The following is a 23,328-nucleotide window of genomic DNA, read 5'->3' as shown; positions in this document are numbered from 1 at the left end:
CTACCCACAGCCCCAACTGATAGGTAAAAGACAAGAGTCTTTTAGACAACACCAGGGAGCCTATCTTCCTGGAAAAGTATTGAATGGCCCTCGACTGTCAGAAATCATCCCTAAGATTCCAATAGCAATAAGGCAACTCCATATACCTAGAAGAGGCATTTGACCAGGCCAAGTGTTGGAAATGGCCGAAGGCTTGTGCTGTCCATTTCCTACATCTTTAAACAAAGAGAAAAATACTTCTGTGCCTCCCAAAGGCTGATATGAGAATGTACTAATCAGAGTGATCACGATGCACTTTGCCAATATAAAATTGAGCTGGCGATGCTCATTATCATCAAAGAATTTGGCCCATTTTCTCTTCTTCCTGTGGTTATGAATGCAGAAAGCTTATTAAAGTTGAGAGTCTGGTGGCATTGATAAATGGGCCCTGCCATCTGGATTCTGGCTCCCAAACCCTGAACCGAGGAGTATGCTGTCTCCTCTGGAGATATTTCAAGAACAGACACAGCAGAGGACGTTCAGGAGTCACTTTTGTCCTGTGTTCCTGCCTCTCAGTGTCTTTACATTGTTGGCAAAGCCCCCATTGCTGGCTCAGGGCACAATTCAGATGCAACAAATAAAGGAGTTCCCCTGAGCCAGAGACTGGTTTAGCTTCTCTGGCACCTCTTTTTTCATGTAAGCCCCCAAACAATATTACCAATCTGGTATTACTATTATCATCATTGGGGTTGTACTGATGGGAAGACCAAGGTTCAGAGAGGTCAAGTGACTTTTCCAAAGTCACACAGCTAATAAGAGGTGCTGCAGGGATGAAAACCCCAGGTTTGTTGAAAATAAATATGCAGTGTGATGTGCGTACACTACAGCTACTGTTCGCCCTGAAGGTGGTGAGATTGAAACGTGGCTGCTCCTTTAGTTCCCTCCCCCTTACACACACATACACACACCCCTCATTTCATCATCTTTTTTCACTTATCATCCGGAAACTGCAGCCAGGCACCCACTTGTCCTCCTGCTTCCCCCCAAGGGGTCTCTCCCATTGTGCTTCTCTTCCCTGTGTTTGAGTCTTTTATTTCTCAGTAGATATTGGCAGGCTGAGCAGGGGAGAAGGGAGCTGGAACTTGCTGTATTTCTCAGTTTTGCATAGACTTTGCTCCACACACTGTTCCACTGAAGCCATCAACATTGGAGGTTTGTTCACAATGCTCCCATGCCTGGGGCCTTTGCATTTTCACCAGGAACAAGGCTTTGGCTAGGAAATAAAATGTTCCAAAGGTAGAATTTTAGGCAACAGCCACTGAATGGCAGAGGAGACACTGAGGTCTTTCTCTCCCTGTCCAAATCCTCTTTGCCCATATCGAGACTGGTCCTGACTACAAGCTTTTTTAAGTCAATCATTATTTCCCTGAATTGGGTACCATGGAGCTCCAAGTGTCTCAGGGTGGGAACCATTAATAGATTTCTCCCAGGCCCTGTGAGGCCCAGTGTGCAGGCTGGGTATGGAGAAGGTGTGCCTCAAGCCTTGGTGCAATATGGCACCTGAGGCCAGCTCCCAGTGCTTATAAGCCCTCGGGTTGCCTGATCAGTTCAGATGAGGAAAACAAGTCTAAATAGGACAGAGGAGACAAGATGGGATTTCAAGAAGAAAGGGTGGCTGATTCTGCTTTGCAGAAGAATGCACCCTGATGGCCTCCAGGATCCAGCCCAGCAGCGGCCTGAGCCTTCTTTATGGGGCCTCCATCCTGAAGCAAACTCTCATTCCAGAGCTGTCCATCCCAGGCCTGGCTGTTCAGACTTCATTGCCCTTAACTGTGCCTTTCACACTCATCACCATCAGCAGCATCAGGAGCAATATTTAGTGAGTGCCTACTATATGACAAGCACTAAGATAAACACTGTATGTGAATTAACTCGTTCAATCCTCACAACTCAATAAGGCAGATACTATTTTCTCCCCACATAGTACAGATGAGGACGTGGAGACAAAGAGTAACCTTCCCACCCTTGGATTCAATGAAAGGTAGTTAGCTAATAGGATGGAATGGGATGGGATCCAGAGCTGTGGTCAGCATGAGTTGCCCTAAGGGAAAAATGAAGGGCCTGTCCTCCTGGGGAGAAAGGAGTTGGTGAAAAGCAGAGGCAGGTGACTTTGTTGGTGGGAGGGCAGAGTGACAGAGTTGCGCATCCAACAGTCCCTACCTTCCCAGAATGAGGAGGCTGTATTCTCTTGCTTGAGAAGGAACAGCATGATCCCACAAGGGTCTCTGAGGAGACTGCTAATTTTCAATCCCTACTGATGACAATGCAGATGTTCTGGCAGACCCAAAAGCTCCCGGGGGATGGAGATGGAGGAGGCTTTCGTTTCTCCCCCAGAACAATGGCAGAAGTGTCGCCAGCATTTCCTTTAGGCCACACCAGGGGGTGCAACAGCTTGTTTCTGGCCTCTAGCTTCTCAGAATTTACTGGACCTCTGTCAGGAGGCTAGAGAAACAGGTACCACCCTAACTGAGGCAATTGAGATGTTCGTGATAATAGATCAGAGTCCTTGCACATAGAATAATATTCAAAATTCACCCTAGAACCCATTTTTGTGTCTTGACTCAATGGAACTTCCTGCCTGCGATCCAGGGCAAGGAGGCCTGACAGGGGCTGCAAAGCACAGATGGCAGCCAAGATGGTGGCAGTGCCTCCAGCAGGCTGCAGAATGATAAAAGACTATGAAGAACCCGGTTGTCAGGAATGCTTGTCTAGCGTGTATGGTTCTGCAACTTGTGTACTGTGCCAGGGTGCCCTGTGGATGGATGGAGGGTGAAATCCAGCCCAAGCTGGACAGGGACAGGACAGCATCTTGAGGGATTTTAATGGTATTACATGCAAGGTATATGTAAGGTATATTGTATATGTACAATATATATTGTGTAGTACTGGGTCATTATCTTGACCATGATACGTGTCCAGGCCATGTTTATGTGTCTGTGTGTGATGTGTGATACGGGGTCTTATATACTTCAAATCTGTCATAAGTGATATTCTGTGTGAAAGAGCTGTTTGCAATTTTTCTTTTTTCTTTTCTTCATTCAGTCTTATCTTTTTGGTCTCTATTCCTTTTAAACGTATAGATGTAGGCTGTTTGTGTTGACCACCACATAGTATACCATCGCATGAAGAATAAAATCGCTTTTCCGAAGCCCTCTGCTGATAGAAACTTAGATTGTATCTCTTTTTTACCATTACCAACTATGCTACGGTGAACAGTCTTGTGTAATTACCCCTTGTATATGTAGAAATCTCGTATGTGCCTGGAAGTCAGATTGCTGGGTTGAGAGGTATGTGTGTCATGAAACTGCTCCACATTCACCCAAGAGTGTATGAGAGACCCTCTTTCCCTAAGTCATCATCAACGTTCCACACCTTGCCCTCCCTCTCTGTTTTTGCAGCCACTGCAAGACCTAGCCACAGTTATGCCACATGGTCATCTCCCATCTGACCTTCCTCTCTCTCTTGCTTCTTCCACATCACTGCCAGGTCAATCTTGGCCTCCTCCAGGTTGCAAACGGAAAAGGCAGGTAGGTGGTGGTCTCCCCAGAACAACCCATCTCTCTGGGCTTTCATTCCAGGCTGCTCAGATGACAGAGTTGGAAATGTGTTGCCTGCTTCCTCCCTTACCCCCAGGCCCTCTGCAGAACACTCCATTCCAGAGCTACTAATCAAAAAGGAACATTTTCTTTCTTATTTTTTAAAGATTTTTGGGACACCTGGGTGGCTCAGTGGTTGGGCATCTTGCTTTGGCTCAGGTCGTGATCCCTGTGTCCTGAGATCGAGTCCTACATTGGGGTCTCTGCAGGGAGCCTGCTTCTCCCTTTTTAAAGATTTTTAAAATTTATTTATTTTAGAGAGAGTGTTCACAGTGGGGGAGGGGCAAGGGAGAGAGTGAGAGAGAGAATCGCAAGCAGACTCCATGCTGAGCATGGAGCCTGATATGGGGCTCCATCCCAGGACCCTGAGATCATGACCGGAGCCTAGATCAAGAGTCGGATGCTCAACCAACTGAGGCACCCAGGTGCCCCAGGAACATTTTCTTTCTTCAACGCCTGTTGAAGGTGCCACTGTGGTCTGGCACTCCTGTCCTCTGTAGGAGGAGGCTTGATTTCTACTTGTGAAAGGCAGCAGGGATCTGATGTGAGCCTTTCCTGTGGGAAAACATTTCCTGCCATTGCCCAGATTGGCACCTTTTTTAACAACCATAACAATGTGTCCCAAATTGGAGAAGGGAAATGTAAAACAATACCCCTCAATGTTGCAAAGAGCATAATGGCCAGAATTGAATGTAAGCCCTGCCTCATCCGAATTTATGTGCAGCAAACTAGAAATTCGGAACCTGTTCTGTAGTCTAATCATCACTTCTCCCCATACACCCCAGGCTTCTGGGCCATTTCTTCTGAGTCGAGGGACCCATTCCCTTTCACTGGATTCTTGTGGGAACCTCTGACCAGTTTGCCTGCCTCCATGCTCTCCCCCTCCAATCTTCTCAGTTGTGGAGATAGGTCCCTCAGTAGTTCCTTATTACTGTTGGCACAATTTCCCCAAATGTGGAACCCCCACCACTGGCATTAAGCAAAATGCCCTTGAGAGGTATGAATGAATGTTTCCTTTTATTTGAATGCTTGTGTATTTATTTTTCTATCAGAGGACACTATTAGTAGCATACCAAATCCATGACTTCATGGAAGTACTATTGCTTAGGAGGAAGATGAAGTTCAGAATCATAGACTGGCAGAGCTGAAAAGGGTTTTAGATATTATCCCACCCACTCTCATATCTTTGCCTTTACTTCCAATTCTGATACTCACCCTGACTATATCTCTGCCTATCGAACTCCTACTCAACCTTCAAAGCCCATCTCAAAAGCTGCTTCTTTCACAAGTTGCATATTATCTCCTGCAATGGACTGAGAAGTCTTTGTAATGAGCTTCTCATTTGGGGGTCCACTCCTCCACTCCCATCTCATGCCCAACATAAGAGGTCTCAAGCAATGTATGTGGGAGAAATGAATAGCCCTGCCATCTACAGAAGTGCAGAATAGGAATGGTCCCAGCTAAGTCCCTTGAAGGCTGTTTGGGGGCAGGGACTGCACTTAAGGACTTGACTGTCATGAAAAGAACCTCAGAGGCTCCTCAGCAAGGTCTCACTGAGCACCTTCTTACCCTAGGCCAGGTCTGCTCTGGGTGTCGGGCTCTATCATAGCCTTCTTCCCAAGGAGATGATGCAACGTGTTCCCTGCCATACTCCTCTCAAGAGGGAAGCAGAGCCCTCTTGCTTGCAGAGGTCAGTGACAGGTTCCAGTACCAGTTTTTAAAGATTTTATTTATTTATTATTTATTTATTTATTTATGAGAGAGAGCGCACATGCAAGACAGCACAAGTGGTGGAGAGGGAGACGCCAGCTGCCCATTGAGCAGGGAGCCTGATGCGGGGCTGGATCCCAGGACCCCAGCATGATCTGAGCCCAAGGCAGACGCTTAACTGACTAAGCCCCCGGGTGCCCCTTCAAGTACAATTTTGACAGGTTGTTCTAAATTGGTTGCTTTTATTTATTTATTTTTAAATTGGTTGTTTTTAAATAAGCTTTAGGAGACATTCCACCCCACCCCATCTCCCCTGTGCAATAAACAAGACATTTTCCAACTCTCTTCCCCCAGCCGCTTCTGCAGTTGTTGGAGCTGATCTACACTCTGTGATTCTCAATAGCTTCCCTTTCAGAGAATGACACGTTCTTCTGCTGTCCTCTTTTTTTTTAAACCGAGTTGGCTTTTCTGATTATTAAAGTAAAACGTGTGTCTTTTTACTTATTGGTAAAGAGCTTATTACTTAAAGCTCTTTATGTAATAAAGTTATTAACCATTTTTTGCCCTGTGCTGCAAATAGCTTTTTATTTCCCACTCTTCTTTTTTGTCTTTGATTTCTGGTTTATTGTGCTTTGGAATGTGCTCATGTTTTTTTTCTTAACGACACTCAAATATGTTGCTTTTTTCCTTTGTGTTTTCTTAATTCGGAGAAAGTTTTCTTCCCTCTTCCCGGATCAGAGGAATACTTATCTATATTCTCCCCTAGTGGCCAGGGGACGTTCACCGACCTTGTCTCTTTCTACTCCTGGGTTTCCCTCTCCAAGCCCCCACGCCGAGGCCCCTCCGCTTGCGGGTAACACAACCTTTCTCCGGGAGAGGCCAAAGCAATCAATCAGGTTGAGGCTTTAAAAATGCTAATGAGGGCAGCCCTTCCCCTGTCAATACTCCAGTCACTCCCTTAGCCCCTTTGAGAAAGGGCAGCTTGCTGTGGATCCCTCCCACCGATGTCCTATCTCCCGCTTCCTAACCTCCTTAGCGGCAGGGAGAGTGAGGAAGAGAAAAGTGGGTAGGAACCTCTGGTACTCGAGGGTTACCTCGCTGGCACTGCGTCTCCGATGTATACTTTTCACCTCTTCTCGGCAACTGCATTTTCAATTAGGCCCGACTCCAGAACTCCCGTTGATGCAAAGTCCCTGAGAATCTAAACGCCAGAGCCTGAGCGGAGTCACGCGGCCAGCAGCTAGAGCCCCGCAGCAACCGCCAGGCAGGAACTCCTGAATCTTCGCCTGAGTGCCCGGCCATGGTTGCCATGGGAACTCAAGCGCTAAATTGCTTTGCGCATTTAGAAGCTGAAGACCTCAGCTTTGACGCCTGTAGCCCAGCAATTGATTGACCTCCAGTTAGGTTTTTGTTATTCTCTCGAGGCATAGTCTGCTTGTGTCTTGCCCATCTCCCCTGAGGATTGCGTTGGCGAGAGAACCGAACATTTAGCTCAATTTTTGTAAAAAAATAAATAAATAAAAATAAAAAAATCTTTGTACCTTGATTTATTCCAGAAAGAATTTAAGGTGGCTTACAAAGTTACACCCAGTACTTGGAAAGAGCCTAAATTAGATGTAGGAGAGAAAGATGAGGCAAGAGGAGAACAAGGATTACCAGTGAAGAAGTCCTGACACAAAGTGAAGGTCAGGAAGTCCTTTCTTGATAAATGTGAGTCCCAAAATTTGGCTGTAAGCTTTCATGGCAGATAACAGAAAGGGGAGGCATGATCAGTCATGGGATTCGCAGATAAAAGCAAATCCATTGTTTATTAAAAGCACAGGTGTTCCAAACCTTGAGACTAAAAACTCTGCTTCCCCTGCCCACCCCTCCTCCTCCCTGCCCGCCCTGGAAACTAAATTTCTTAGTTTTTTTTTTTTTTTTTTCTGTAACCCAGCATGTTACCTGAACAAATGGAGGCATATTTTAACCTCAGTAGATGGTCTTTCTTCTTCTTTTTTCCACCTTTCTTATTATCATTGTTAAATAAATATTACATGTTTTTGTAGAGGAAATAGCTCAAATAACCATAGAATAATACTATGCAGTCTTGGATAAAATGTGGTGGTTCTTTGTGTTAAACAAAAAGTGTAAGGTGCAAAAGAAGAATGCGTATAATCTCATGCCACCATCTAATTTCTTGTATATGCACAGAACATTTCTGGCAGGATGCCTAAGAAGCGGTCTAGGGGTCAAAGAGACTCCCTTTTCTCTGAATTCTCTTTGTAGTCACTGAATATTTATGTTGTATGTGTGTGTACATTAAGAACTCAAAAATAGGGATCCCTGGGTGGCGCAGCGGTTTGGAGCCTGCCTTTGGCCCAGGGCGCGATCCTGGAGACCCGGGATCGAATCCCACGTCAGGCTCCCGGTGCATGGAGCCTGCTTCTCCCTCTGCCTGTGTCTCTGCCTCTCTCTCTCTCTCTCTCTCTCTGTGACTATCATTAATTAAAAAAAAATCTTTAAAAAAAAAAAAAAAAGAACTCAAAAATATTTTTAAGTGAGTAACACACATATGCGTAAGAGTTGTTAGAAGGTGGGGAAATGGGAAATTTAAATCCAGAAAATTTAGAAAAGAAAAAAATCTTCGCAGGTTTTTTTTACCACCTGGATCTGACTACTGTTAACCTTTTATTATTATTATTATTATTATTATTATTATTTAAAGATTTTATTTATTTATTCGTGAGAGACACACAGAGAAAGGCAGAAGGAGAAGCAGGTCCCCTGTGGGGAGCCTGATGCAGAACTCCATCCCAGGACCCTGGGATTATGACCTGAGCCGAAGGCAGACACACTCAACCACTGAGCCACCCAGGTGCCTCCCCCCTTTTTTTAAAGCAGACTTTTTCCTGTGTAAACCAGTACTACCTTTCTGCAGGGCAGTATGGCAATGTTTCTAAAGCTCTAAAAATGTGTGTGCCCTTTAACCTGAGGAGATAATGAAAGGAATGCCCAAAAATGCATGCATGGAGATGAACATCAAAATATGGGTTATGATGTGGAAAGAATGGGGTGAGGGTGAACCCAGTAAGGGACTGGCTAGGTAAATCAGGGAGCGTCCCTGTAGTGGGACGCTGTGCAGGCTTTGGAAATGAAGATCTCTGGTTACCAAAAGGCTCTTCAGACTGCATTAACCCTCACCAGTAGAGTCAGCACCCTGTGCCTTCTTTCCTCAACATTATTATGATGCATTATTTGTTTCTGTGTGCTTACGTAACATCTTCCCCCCGCCGCCCCTACCTCCTCACACTAGACTGGCAGGTCCATAAGGATATAAAATATCCTCATTTTATATAAAATATGCCTATTCTATTCCTTATGGTATCCCAAGTACCTTACAAGGTTCTTGGCATATAATAGACACTCAATAAATATCTGTTGACTGATTGACTAAATACATAAACAGAAAATCAAGGCAATTTTCTTGCCATCCATCTCAGGTATCCCTCAGTCTCCAGATGGACTGTCAGTGTTGCCTGGAAACACTTTTAAAAAAAAAGATTTTATTTATTTGTTCATGAGAGACACGGAGAGAGAGAGAGAGGCAGAGACACAGGCAGAGAGAAAAGCAGGCTCTATGCAGAGAGCCTGATATGGGACTCAATCCCAGGACTCCAGGATCACGCCCCGGGCCGAAGGCAGCGCTAAACTGCTGAGCCATCCAGGGATCCCCCAGAAATACTTTTCCTTTCCCCTAATCTCTAGGGCAGCTGCTTCACATATTCCCTGGATCGTCATGCCCCAGCTACATCCCATCTACCTCTAGGCAATGATTTCATCTTCTACTTCCCAGAAAAAAAAATAAGAACCAGCAACTGGAGACCTCCTCCCATGCCCTCCCTACCTCTCAGAGCCTTGTTCTGTGACCTTCAGAAACCAGGAGGCCAGTGGTAACCCAAGCTAGCACACATTTGGCTACACTGATGGGAGGCAAAAAGCACTTACCTCACCCACTTCCTTCTCTGGAACTCTCCAGCAATACCCCCTCCCCTTTCACCATTAGTACTCTTGAAAGAGTAGACTATTTTCTGCCTCCCATTCACTCTGTCCTTATTTGACTCAAGGGCACAGTTAAATATTCTGCTCTATACATGATCATCTATCCATGCAAGGGCCTTTATGTTCTTTTTTTGTTTGATTTTATTTTTCCTTTTCATCTTTCATCCCCACTCACATCCTCTCTCTAGTAGGTTGGTATGTGTCTCAGAAATACAGGTGTCTTTGAAAATATATTTATGCATGCTTTTAATGGACAGAAATGGCGTTGATTCATAGATGATATTCTATATCTTTTATCCCTCAACACTGTTTTTGAGGTCTCTCCATGCTGCTACATGCACATCTACTTTATCAACTTCTGGGGATGCACACATCTACCCCAGTTTACCTCTGTGCTCCTCTAAGACCAGGCATCTTGGTCTCATCAACTCCCTGTGACCCCAAAGAATGCTACAATAAACCCTCCCTAACTTGCCCCTATGGGTTTGGGCAAGAATCTCTCTAAACCAGCAGTTCTTTTTCTTAGGGTTTTATTTATTTATTTGAGAGGGAGAGCACAGTGGGGGCAGAGGGAGAGGGAAAAGCAGATTCCCTGCTGAGCCTGGAGGCCAAAGCCCAGAGCCCAGAGCCCAGAGCCCGGAGCCCGGAGCGGGGCTCGATCCCAGGACCCTGAGATCAGGACCTGAGCTGAAGGCAGATACTTCACCCACTGAGCCACCCAGGAGCCCCTCTAAACCAGCAATTCTTAAAGAATGGTCCGCAGGGGATACCTGGGTGGCTCAGTGGTTTAGCGCCTGCCTTCAGCCCAGGGCATGATCCTGGAGTCCTGGGATCGAGTCCCATGTCAGGCTTCCTGCATGGAACCTGCTTCTCCCTCTGCCTGTGTCTCTGCCTCTCTCTCTCTATGTGTCTCTCATGAATAAATTTTTAAAAAAGTGGTCCGTAGACCTCTAGGAGTTACTGAGACCCTTTCAGGGGGTGCCTTTTTCACTAGGTTGATGTTCGCACCCAGGGCAAAACTACTGGCACCTTAGTAAATTAAAGTGGTAGCACCCACCTGTACCATTGGTCATTGCGTACCTCACCACCGCACACTCTCAGGGGCCAGGAAAGCCAGTTTTATCCTTTCATAACCCAGTAAAAAAATGTTATTTTTAAAATTAAATCTTGATCATTGAATTCAAGTCTTTTTAATAATCTGAGCAGTCCAGGTGGCTCAGCGGTTTAGCGCCGCCTTCAGCCCAGGGCCTGTGTCTCTGCCTGCCTCTCTCTCTCTCTCTCTCTCTCTCTCTCTCTCTGTGTGTGTGTGTGTGTGTGTCTCATGAATAAATAAATAAAATCTTTTTAAAAATAATCTGTGCAATGAAATGGGAAGAACATGTAGAGCACTTGTGCTGTTTTGCTGAAGTCTGAGGGCTATCTGGAGGAAAAGTGTTTGTGCAGTTGTTGGAGGTGTAAGCTCAATAGGTCTCTTTTTTCCATGGAACATCCGTTGTGTTTGAAAGAAGGACCGATGAACTACAGTTATTCAGGCTTGAGTAGTTGGCAGGCGTCTTCTCAAAAGTGAACGAAGTGAGCCTGTCACTTCAAGGAAAACAGCCCACAGTTTTGTTACCAAAGATAAAATTTGAACTTTCAAGCACAAATCAGAATTTTAGAAGACTTGTTTCTGCCACCATGAGCTCAACAGCTTGCTGAGACCTGAAGGCTTTCTCTGCCTGCTCCTTAATTTGGTGTGACCTGTTGGAATTATCATGAGTCCCTCTCCCAGAAAATCTTTGAGACAAGGGTGTCAGCTCTCCACCTGGATCACTAAGGCCCTATGCGTGACAGCCTGAGCAATCTTTGCTCACCGTGTTGCAGGAGTGCCTTGTTCTGCATCTTCATAAATGTTGGAGTAGTGAGTCAGGAAGGCTGCCACTGCAGGGCAGGGGAGAAACACAAACAATCATGACACTAAAGCTTAAACTTAAGCTCCCTCTCTCCCCAATCTCCCCACTCAAACCGGACTGTCCCATCCACTCTTCATACACAGTTGACTCTTGAACAACATGGGGGTTAGGGACACCAACCCCTCACATAGCTGAAAATCCACATACAACTTTTGACTTCCCCAAAACGTAACTCATAGCCTCCTGTTGACCAGAAGCCTTCCTGATAACATAAACTGTTATTGCCTATGTTGTATTTTATATGGATTATATACTGTGTTCTTAGAATAAAGAAAGGAAAACATCGTTAAGACAGTCACAGGGAAGAGAAAATACAGCTGCACTTCTCTACTGTATCAAAAATAATCCTCGCGGAAGCAGACCCATGAAGTTCACCCTCACGTTGTCAAGGGTCAGCTGGACTTCCAAGAGCTGGTGACTGTTCCATTTCTGTCTCAGCCCTGACCTTGTGGACAATGTGCCCAGAGGCACCGCACACCCACAGTAGCCAAGCTGAGCTCTCTCCTCTCCTCCCTGTTCCTATGCCTCTCCCAGGGCTCCCTAATTTGGAGAGCGCACTACCCATTCTATCCTCAGGTTATCTCCTCCACTGTTCCTTCCCACCCTGGTACTCATCCTCAGCCCTCAACCCTTCTCACCCCACACCTTCCCACCACCTCTGACCAGTCTGTTCGCCTCTCTCGAATCAGCCTTCCACCTTGTAGCCCCCATGCTGATCTCCCTCACCTAAAAGCTTTCGTGGCTCCCTGTCACCTTCAAGATAAAATCCATCACCCCTTCTCCTGACACACAAGTCCTCCGTGGTCTGCTCCCGACTATCTCATCTTCTGCCTCACTGTACTAGATCACTCTTTGTCCCCAAACACCAGGTACCTTCATACCTTTAGGCTCTTGCTGTTAATGTCCTCTGCCTGGAATGTCCTCTCTCCAACCCTCATCTTACTGGCAAACATCGCTTCATTATTTGAGGACTGGCTCGGTATCACCTTGTCTTGAGGCCCTCTTCTCCTCTGGCAGAAGGAATTTAACTCCAGGTGCTGGCAGCCGGCAATGAGTGGATGACCGGGGAATGAAACTGAAATTGCATCAAATAAGGGCTGGTGTCATTGACGTGGCAGAACTGGAACTGGTCCCTAAAGGGAATACTCTTAGCAGTAACTAACATTTATTGAGTGTTTGCTGTGCACCAGACCTTGCCCTTCCCACTTTTTAAATTTTATTTTTTACCTTTTGAGAGAGAGAGAGAGAGAGTGCACAAGCCGGGAGGAGGGGCAGAGGGAGAAGCAAACTTCCCGCTGGGCAGGGAGCCCACTCTAGGCTCAATCCCAGAACCCCGGGATCATGACCTGAGCCAAAGGCAGCTGCTACTGGGCTACCCAGGTGCCCCGCCCTGCCCACCTTATACACATTCTCATTTCACCCCTCCAGCAACCTCCAACTAGAGTTACCCTCACTTTAATGATGCAGAACCTGAGGCTCGGAGAAATACATCAGTGGCTGGTCTTTACTGGGTGGCAGCTTGTTGATCTACTGGAGAACACTCTTTTGTCATAAGTGGCAGGGGAGAAACAGTGTCTAGAATCACTTGCAGTGGTGTGTCTTGTTCATACTGGAGGCAGTGAAGCGCATGTGGGATCAGGAGCGTGGGGCCCTGTGGTGAAGTGCAAAGACCAGGGTGGAGTCTAACACCACTCTGTCTAGCTGTGTGACCTGCAGCTCACCCCTTAACCTATCTGAGCTTCCATTTCCTAACATGTGAAATGAGGATAATAATAGTTGTCTTGCAAGTCTGGGATGCAGACGAGCTATGAGGAATAGCTGGAAGAATGGAGCACAGCATGTACTGGGAGGGCCTCCATCAATACCGAATCACTTTCCTCCCTCCCAGGTGCCCAGGGAAAGAAGTATACACTGGTGAAACTCACACATGGAGTCAGGGAAGCTGTGCTCTGACTCTGGCATTGCCAAGGCCTTGCAACTTTCAGCCTGTCACTTTCCCTCTCTGGGCTATAGTTTCTTCTTGTAACACAGGGAGTTTTGTCTTACAGCAGGTGGATGTTTCCCTTTTCTTTCCTTTTCCCAGCCACACAAAAAAGAAAGGTGTGTGGGGGGCGGGGGGAACACACCAGAAGAGAACTGGGGGAAAGGGTCAGGGTTATGCCAACCTGGAGTTCTGTGGTTTGTGGAAGTTCGGCATGTCTGGCAACAGGAAATAGTTCCTGAAGACACAGGCTTTGGACCCTGGTAACCTGGAAGCGAGCTCAGGGCTCCTCATCAGCATCTGCAAAACCAGCTCCCCTCCCCCAACACACACACCCTTTTCTGGGAGCTGCCCCTACAGGTTGGGCCTCTGCTGAGACAGGCCTTGAGCCAATTCAGGCATCCAGCTGCTTGTTGCCATGGCAACGTTCCAGCGTGCTTTGCATAGTGACAGGGATGCGAGGCTTTGCTAACAAACTGCTTTGTAAAGGACTTCATGTCTTTGGGAGGAACAATTCTGTCTTCTTTTTCACATGAACAACTTTGGGAGCTATGAGGGATTTGGCAAGTCACTTGCCCTGTCATGGCCTGTGCCCTTGGGCTTCCCTTGAAGGCAGAAATTGGCAGCCTTTATTTTTCTATTTCCAAATATACCATCACCACCCTCCTCCTGTCCACTCCCCCTCCGAAGGAAAGAATGGTTTTTCCCTTAGTTAGAGCTCTGGTGAACTCAGCATGTTTAGGAAAACGGGACGAATGGACTGTTTTAACCATTCACATACCCTTGGCTGATTGCACGGTCAGCCTGCAGTCCCCCTTTCTTTGTTCAGGATGCCAAGCGATTTTCAGGGTAGAAGTAGGAAGACCCTGTATGGTCCTGGTGAATGATTCCCTGGAGCAAGAAACGTAATTAGAATTTAAAGTAGAATGGGAAGAAAACCAGGCAGACCTGGGTGAATCCTGCTTTTATCACTTACAAGCCGTGTGATCGTGGACAAGTTATTTAACTTTATTTGGCCTCAGTTTCCTCAAATGTGCAGTGGGGAAGATAATAGCAGCCTTACAAGGGCATTATTGTAGGGTTGTTAGGAGGTCACATCTTATGCTTGCCTGAACTCACTGTTTCCATTGCCTGATCCTGGTTTGCCGCCTCTTGCCCAAACCAATATCACAGCCTCCTGACGTTCCCATTTCTTCTCCAATCCCCTCTGGTCCATTGTCCATGTAGTAGACAGGGTGGTCTTGGAAAATTTTCAATGAGATCCGATCGCTTCCTTGCTTAAAACTCTCTAGTAGATTTCCCATTGTGCTTCAAATAAAATTGGCCACTTTCCCCTGACCTCCTCCACCCTAGGAGGAGGCCTTCTTTCCATTTCTCAGAATCGTTTCTCCTCACCTCGTGGGCTTGGCACCTTCTGTTCCCTCTGCTGGCTCCTTGACATCTTCAGTTCTTAGCTCAGGGAGACCTTCCCAGACCACTGATCTAAACTATCTCCCCACACTCATCCCTGTCGCTCACCATCATATCACCATGTGAATTCTCCCACCCCCAGCATTTTGATCACACCAGCCCTACGTCAATAATTTACACCTTGAGTTATTGTCTGGCTCTTCTGACTGGCTTGTCAACTACTTCTGTCTGTCCTGTCCATCTCTCTATCTCCCAGTGCCCAGCACAGGACCTAGATACAACAGGCCCAGTGAAATCTATTCAGTGAGGGAATGATATACCTGGGAACAAGTCCTGAAAGGTAGCGGAGCACAGCGCATGTGCTCAGTCCCCTTCTTTTGTCCTTCTCCCATCAGCTGGGTTTAAGGCCTGCAGCCTCCAAACTGGGTGTATAATCTATTGGGGTACAGGATAGAAATATGAGAATCCCTAATCACATGTATTTTGTTACACAGTTCTTTATATTTTACAATTTATAAAATCCATTGGTGCGATATTACATGTATAGTGTTTATACAGAAATGTATACCTATAGGAATATAGGCTCAAGTATACTTGGTGGCCACAGCCAACAGGAAGCAAAGCGGCAAGCTCTTGATAGCCTGTGGACTACAGATGGATTAGGCTTGACCAGCATTGAAGTTTCCCAGATTGGAGGATGAATGCTTTGGGGGTCAGTGGGGGCTATGGGGAGGGTGGGCAGCATGAATGCTCCAGTTCTCTGACACTCCCTATTGCTTCCCCCAGCCTACTTCACAAATGTCCTGCCCCACTTCCTGACCTTTGGAGGCATGTGTATTTCCAACCCTGGCTATGGTTTCCTTTGAAAGTCTCTCAGAGACCCTCCTACTGTGAACCGTGGTGCTCATCTAGCCCCAGGGGGGAAGTATATAAGAAAAACTGAAACCTGGAAACCCTCTGAAGGCAGCAGCTGGAGTCCCTCATTCTTGTATCATCGGCAACCTTGAACAGTTTGGGTGTTCAGATTATTTGAAAACAAACTTGTTGACTAAGGTCAAAGCCTAGGACAGCCCTTTGAGCATCTGAGGTGAGAGGACCCTTAAGGAGCAATTAGGTCTATGTATTTAACTGCCCAGGTGGAAATGAAATGGGGCTCAGAGAGGCCCAGGACCTGCCCAAGGTCATAAAGCATCAGGCCAGTGCTCTGTCCCCTGTGCTGGCCTCTCTGCTTATCCTCTGGGATGTATGCTTGTTTATTATCCAAGTCTTGGCTGGTTCCACCGTCTTGGTCTTGGCCTGCTACTCATCAGCACAGGCTCTCAGAAGGCTCTCTGGCTTTCTTACCAGGACAGGAGCCAAAGAAGAAAACGTGCCTCAAATCACAATTCCATAGCCTACTGCCCTCCCTAAACCCACTTTCTATACATCTAAACCTACCCTTCCTTGGATGTCAGAGGCATCAACACCCTTCTAGTGGGTCCTTGGGTCCAAAATATGAAGCATGCAACTTACCTTGAGTGAGGGCCTACTATGTGTCAGGCTTTTATTTTTAATAAACTTTTTATGAGAAATCAACACACACACACATACACAAAAACACACACAAAAAATGCACAGGGGTACCTGGGTGGCCCAGTCAGTTAGGCGTCTGCCTTGGGCTCAGGTTGTGATACCAAGGTCCTGGGATTGAGCCCCCACATTGGGCTCCCTGCTCAGCTGGGAGTCTGCTTCTTCCTCTCTTTCTCTGCCCCCAGTCCACCTCCCACCCCACTTGTGCTCTCTCTCAAGTAAATATATAAAATCTTTTTTTTGAAGTGCATACATCAGTGAATGATTATAAAATGAATACACCCATATACCCATTACCCAGGTCAGAAAGTTGAGCCTGACCAGGACTACATAAGCCCTCCTCAAAGCAATTTGTAGCCATCATTGCACACCTCCTCACAACAGCTGACAAGAAAGGGATAAGTAATTCAATCCACTTTACAGATAGCAAATTCTTTTTCTTGAACTCATTTAATTCAGCCTTGAATACTCAAGAAATTACACTTTTTTCCTCCAATTATTATTGGAGTCGAGTAGGCATTAGAATAAATACATGACTATTAAATGTAAAAAAGATGGTCTGCAGATATGTAAAATTCCCTGCCATACCACTACTTCATGTACCACTAGCAAAATGTGTACCACACTTCAGGGACCATTGCATTGTATTGTGAGAGTAAACCCAAGGGAAAGGCTGTTTACAGCTGGGAAGATCAGAAGAGGCTTGGAAGCAGGACAGGAGGCATAGGCAATGGCCCTACCAGTCATGGAAAGGATGTGGCCTTGAGGATGAGAGTGTGCTCCTGGCTGCAAGCTAAGGCTTGAGAAAGCTTCACGGAGGAGGATGCTGAATCTTGAGAGATGAATACGGCTTTTAACGAGCAGAACTGGGGGTGGGGAAGAAACCCTTCCAAGCAGATGGAATAGAAGACAGCATTTTGGGGGGCTTGGAAAAAAAGCTGGTACTTGATGCTTGAGTGAGCCGTGACTGATGGAAAGGGATGAAGTTTCTCCAGGACATGGCGCTGAGTGGACTGCCTGGTATGTCAGGACCCGCTTGAGTCAGAGTCAGGGCTGTGTATTCAAATTCACTTCTCCTTCTGGAACTCGTCCCTGGAGCCTCCCCATACCAGGATAGAGTGTGTGCCGATCATGGCAGACAGGGCCAGTGGAGCAACAAAGAGCTGGACTTGGAGTCAGCCTCACATGGGTTCTCGCCCTTGACAATGCCACTTTCCAGCACCACCATCCTCCCGAAGTTCCATTTTCTCCTCTGCAGGATGGGGACCCAACATTGGCCCATTGCAGGTGATTGTGAGAAGTGAGAGCACAACTGAAGTGACACACTGGCTCTCTTCCTAGCTCTTGGGGTCCATTGTTACAGGAGTCTGGAGATAGTTCCACCCACCTCATTCCCTTTCCACCCCGTCCTCCAGCCCTGAATACAGCTAAGCATGGCTGATCAGGGGACAACACTGAGCCTTAAACTCTTTCACTTCGAGGAGATGGACCCCAGAGGCGCTGATTTCAGGCCTCAGACTCCTCTGTCCCCTCTTCAGGTATGTCTAAAGGCACCAAGTCAGGTGAGGAGCCTGGTCCTCTTCCCTGCATAAACACTGCTGCTTCTGGCCTGGCTCGGCTTGTGCACGTGCTGAAAAGAAGCCCTTTCCTTGCCCCCCAAAGTCCACATGAAGACACCACAGGGGACCTAGCCCCCTCCATAATACCCATAAGCCTGAGCACAGTGCTCAGCACAAGGGATAGCTGAGTTCCCTAGCACCTTTCCACGGGTAATGGTCTGGCAGCAGTAGATCCATTAGAACTGCTGCCACCCGCATCACACACAGCCCGGGTGTCCACCCTGATAAGTCAAAAGGAGTGAGAATATTTTGAGAATATCTTGAGTTGCTAGGAGCAGGAAGACCAAGCTTTGGAGGGGTTGTCAGGGAGCAAAGGAGAAGTAGGAGGAAGAGGATGAGAGAAGGTCTGCATGGGCAGGGTAGCGTGGTCCATACCGATTTATCAGCAAAAACTAACCAAGATGTCCTCTGGGCCAGGCCCTGCATAGGGCACCCTCGAGGGTCCAAATTCTGACACGTCCCTCGAGCAATTCACAAAGCTGCCAAGAGTAGAGAAGGTTCATGAGCCCATGGAAGATTTCTAACAAATTCAAGACATCTATGTTTAGGGACAAGTTGAGTGGCTCAGATAGCCAAGGCTGAAGGTACTCAGAGAAAGGGAGTGAGCTCTGCAGACTCAGAGTGGATGGCGAGAAGGCTTTAATGGAATTATGGGGTTAGAGCTGAGTAGAGAAGGTGATAAGGGGATGAGAAGCACTTTTTTAAAAAAGATTTATTGGGGCACCTGGGTGGCTCAGTAGTTGAGCATCTGTCTTTGACTCAGGTTGTGACCCCAGAGTCCTGGAATCGAGTCCCACATTGGGTTCCCCACAGGGAGCCTGCTTCTCCCTCTGCCTATATCTCTGCCTCACTCTCTGTCTCTCATGAATAAATAAATAAAATCTTTGTTTTAAAAAGGTTTATTTATTTATTTGAGAGAGAGAGAGAGAGTACAAAGGGGTGGGATTGGTAGGAGCAGAGGGGGAAGGAGTCTTAAGTAGACTCCGTACTGAGTATAGAACCTGACACAGGGCTTGATCTCATGACCCTGAGATCAGGACCTGAGCCAAAACCAAGAGTCCTATTTAACAGACTGTACCACCCAGACACCCTGAGAAGCACTTTTTAGCAAGGTGCCTACTGTATCTGCCTGGTGCCCCTTAGTTAATGGAAGTCTCAAGTGCCCCTGTCCTGTGCCTTTTAGAACCATCTCCAGATCTCATAGTTCTGTCTCTTTCACCCTCTCTTCAGGCCATGTTTACAACCTTGAACCTACCAAGACTCACATCTAGGACCCACCCCAAGTAGAGAAGAGGGCAGGGACCAGATGTTCCCTAAACCTTACCTTCAAGGTTTTTGCCACATACATAAACCTCTCCCATGACCATGGTCATACATCCATTTTCCCAAGATGCTTCCCTTTTAGCCTGTTACACTTGCTCTGGGACCTCTGTTTCCCAAGCCCTCTTTTTTGGCCCCAGGAGGTCTCCTTGGAGGCCTCCTGCCACATTCCACAGTGAGCTACAAGGCCTAAGCAAAGATCATACCATCCTGTGACTTTTCTGTATAATTATGTCTCTCCAACTAGGCTGGGGAGCCTTGAAGTCAGTGTCTACCTCCCTCTGTAGCCTCATTCTGGCACAGGGGTGAGGCTTCAGTGATGTATGTGGAATTGTTGAAGAAAACTGAGAGATCCTTGATGGTTGGGGGCCTGGCAGGAAGGGTTTCTGGCAGGGGGAATATTCCAGAATTTTATTTTTTAAGATTTTATTTATTTATTTGAGAGAGAGCTAGTGAGAGCACCAGCAGAGGGAAGGACAGAGGGAGAGGGAGAAGCAGATTCCCTGCTGAGCTGGGAGCCCAACACGGGGCCAGATCCTGGGATCTGGTGGCTGAGCCCAAGGAAGCCATTTCACCAAATGAGCCACCCAGGGCATCCTAGTATTCCAAATATTTAACAGCATGTCCTTTCTCTTTCTGGGTCTGGCCAACTCTTCTTCATCCTTCATAACCCAGTCCAAGTATAACCTCCTCTAGGTGGGTGTCCTCCAACTCTTCCAAACTGAAGAAGCTTTTCTTGGTGCTCCCACATGTGGATCTTTTCCCTGGTATAGCAGTGATCCCATGGTACTGTTACACTCTGTGCGTGTGTCTGTCAGTTACCCCTTGTAGATGGTGACTCGCAACATATGTGTCCCCAACACCTAGCATAAGACCCGCCTGGCCAGAGTAGATCCCCGAGAACTTGAAAGAATGGCAATGATTCGGTGGGTAGGTAGGTGGGTGGTTGGATGGATGGATGGATGGATGGATGAACGGACAGGTGGATGGATGGATCCCACTGTAGACCTCGTGCCCCAAAGTCAGAAGGCTCTGCTATCTGGGTGGTGCAGTGCTCCAAGTCTGCTAGGCCAACGCTCTAGCCAACCCTGTACTCACAGTGCTCTGTGGCCATGACTATGACAGACAGGTCTTCTGTCTCTGTGAGCATGAATCCAATGACATCAGGTTGGACAGTCCCACAACTCCACTAAGTTAAGTGAAGTCACTCAAGGCTGCCTAGCTCCGGCACCATTGATTCCAGGAACCATGGCCCTTCCTCGCCGCCAGGCTGTTAGGGCTGGAGTGAGCAGCTGAGTCAGCACAACCTGCCCTGTGTCACTTATCCCACAGGGCTGCAGCACTTGCAGTGAGCAGCTGCATGTGTTTAGAGAGGGAGTAAGAGGGAGAGGGTGTGCATGTGGGAATTACAGTGGCACTCATGGAAGGAGCCCTCTTATTGGCTGCCGAAGGTCCCAGTTCCAGGCAGTGAATCTCTGGGCTGCAGCTTGGCCCTCCCCCTGGGAAGGCAAAGCAGGCAAGGGAGGGGAGAACAGAGTGAGGCTTCAAGTGTGTCTGACGAGGAGGCAGGTACACCTGGTGGCCACAGCAGACATGCGAGAGGCATCTGACTGTGTTTGCTCCAAGCCTACAGCCTGGCAGCCTCATGCTCTGCCCAAATTTCCCCCAGGTCTGTCAGGACCCGAGCCCAGAGTCTGTTGGCAGCTGTCATTTACAGAACTGGATCCGTCCCCCAGTGGAGCAGGGAGCTGTATCACTTGGAATTCCTGGGTAGCACATTCCTTCACTGGTCCCTGTCACACTCCCGGATTAGGCTCTGTTATTGGCCCCTCGCTCCTGCAAGCTTCTGCAGATGAGCGAGGAGCGGCAGCAGAAATGACAGCTCTGAGAGCAGAAGCAGCCAGGGACTGTGAGGGCGGGCGAGTCGGGTCCCTGAGGGTGCCTGTGCTCGCCCTGGCTGCGGAGGCAGATGGGGCGGGGGCCATGCTCAGGGCTCGCTAGAGTTCTCCTGGAACCTGCGCTGCTCGACCTGAGTAGAGCACTAAGCAAGAGGGAGGGAGGGAGAGAGAGAGAGACTGAGGAAGGGGGAGGGAAGGAGGGAGGGAGGGAGGGGGAGAGAGAGAGAGAGAGAAAGAGAGAGAGAGAAAGAGAGAGAGAGAGAGAGAGAAAGGCTGAGAGAAGCTCCTAGCAAGCTCTAGTCCAAGTGAGAGCGTCAGTTCTGGACAATCGTGTGCCAGGGGCACAAGTGGGATTTGGATGAGCCATGTGTGTGAGAAGCAAAGCTGAGGTGATGTAAGCACCTGGGGAGGAGCACAGGCAGAGGAAGAGGAGGAGGAGGAGGAGGAGGGGGGAGGAGGAGGAGGAGGAGGAGGAGGAGGAGGAGGAGGAGGAGGAGGAGGAGGCAGCCACCGGGCGGCTGCCTGTCCAGAACAGAATGATGGGCAACTCTCACCACAAGCAACCGAGGAGTAAGCGCCAAAGCAGGATGCATTCAGCAACAGGTACTCTCTTCCTTTCCCTCCTTTTTCTGGGGCTCCTACAGCCAGGGCCTCCCCAGCTGCAGCCGCATGGGGCCCCTGACCCTTGGCGTGACTTGCAGGGGCTGGCAGGGGGCGGGGAGAGTCCGATGGAGATGTGGGTGAACTCCCAGCTCCGCTGCTCCTGCACCAGCCTGAATTGCATAAGTCAGAGCTCCCTGAGCTGGCAGGGGCCAGCCTCTTTGCCAGCAACCCCATGTAGCCTCTGAAGGGTGGCTGGACCATCAGGGAAGTGAGCAATGTGAAGTTTATTGCTAGGACTGTGCTTTCTGTCTGGATCCAGTAGGCAGAGACCTGAAACCATGCATGGCTTATCCTTTAGGAGACTCCTTTGTTATTCAAACCCTCATCTCCCCCAGCAGCCCCCCTCCAATCTTGCACTGTACACCTACACCTCTCCTGGCTCTACCTCATATGCTGCATGCATAGAATGATCCAGACAAATCAGTTTCTTGCTGTGTAATGCCCTGCCCCCACCTCCTGCCCCAGCCCTGGAGGAGAGCTTTCCTCACTGCATGGGTGAGAGGAACACATGCCAGCCTTGAGCCAGTTGCCCTCCTACCCTGGGCATGCCCTGTGCCATCACTTGGCCTTCTCCAGACATGAACTCAAGGGTGCTGGCAGAGTTCCCCCCCAACAGCCTCTCCCTGGAGGCTGACAGTATGGAAATCAGGGAGACAGAATCTGGAGACAACTTTTCCTAGCTCACCTTCCCAAGCAGTGCAAGAGCAATGTGGATGAAACTACTCTTGTCACAACCACTCCACCACCACCACCAACAACAACTGTTTTCCCTCCTGCCTAATCCTCGGCCACTTGGGAAGCATCTTCCACTGCTACCTCTGATCAGGCCACATGCACTAGGGCCAGGGGTACTTTCCCTGCCCTCCTCCATCTATCTTGATAGTACCCCCTTGTCTCCCTTCTCATTGTCCCTCCTCACAGAAGAAGCCCCTGGTTCTCTCTGTACCCATTTGGGAGGCCAGCATCTACCAATCAGGCCAGTGGGAAGGAAAGGAAAGTTTTTGCCAAGTTTCACTCAAGTTTACCATAAGAAAGCAACACACAGATTGGTGTCTTGCCAAAAGCCTGCTACGTTCAGGACCAGAGGGTTGTCTCTGCCTTTTCCTGGGGACTCAGCTGGCCCAGTGGTTACAGGGAGTTGTCCAGGGCCAGCCAGTTCTAGAAGCAGCCCTAGAACGGGGGTCTCACAGGGTGTCGGAGCAAAGGAAGCTACAGGAAAACAACTTAGAATGTGCTCCAGGCATGGTGACTGTCACTGGGGTCCACCTGACAGAGCTGGGCTTGATTTGACCTCCTAGGTGGGCTTAATTTGGGCCCCTGTGGGGCCCCAGCTAACAGCAGGTATTCTGGACATTGAAGTGTCTTTGGAATCTTCTGGGGACATACTCTTCTGAACCCACCATTAGGTGAATGGCCCAGCCACCACCTCATAGCATCCTGCTTCTCTGCCACAGAGCTGGAGGCTCAGGACCCACAGGTGTTAAGTGGAGATACTCTGCAGCCCAGTACAGGAGCTTGAGGATCACTTTC

General features: G+C 48.1%; 1 protein-coding gene and 1 long non-coding RNA gene across 8 annotated transcripts in view; one reads left to right on the top strand and one right to left on the bottom strand.

Moving 5' to 3' along the window:
- The window catches only part of NHSL2 (NHS like 2), a 254,608-nt gene that overhangs the window by 141,791 nt on the left and 89,489 nt on the right, over positions 1-23,328 (top strand). The window lies entirely within an intron of this gene.
- LOC144309096 (uncharacterized) overlaps positions 1,056-23,328 on the bottom strand; it is a 31,762-nt gene continuing 9,489 nt past the window's right edge. Inside the window, exons 3-7 of one of the 2 annotated variants that reach the window (XR_013375218.1) lie at positions 15,050-15,164; positions 14,101-14,210; positions 12,220-12,413; positions 11,240-11,306; positions 1,056-1,252 (exon numbers count right to left, since the gene is read on the bottom strand). This is a non-coding gene — a long non-coding RNA (uncharacterized LOC144309096). Of the gene's footprint in view, positions 1,253-10,304; positions 11,307-12,219; positions 12,414-14,100; positions 14,211-15,049; positions 15,165-23,328 lie in introns of those variants that run through there. The other variant, XR_013375217.1, reaches the window with a different exon arrangement.

Source organism: Canis aureus, chromosome X (assembly GCF_053574225.1).
Source record: "Canis aureus isolate CA01 chromosome X, VMU_Caureus_v.1.0, whole genome shotgun sequence".
Classification (NCBI taxonomy): domain Eukaryota; kingdom Metazoa; phylum Chordata; class Mammalia; order Carnivora; family Canidae; genus Canis; species Canis aureus.
This window is presented reverse-complemented; position numbering and strand designations above follow the sequence as displayed.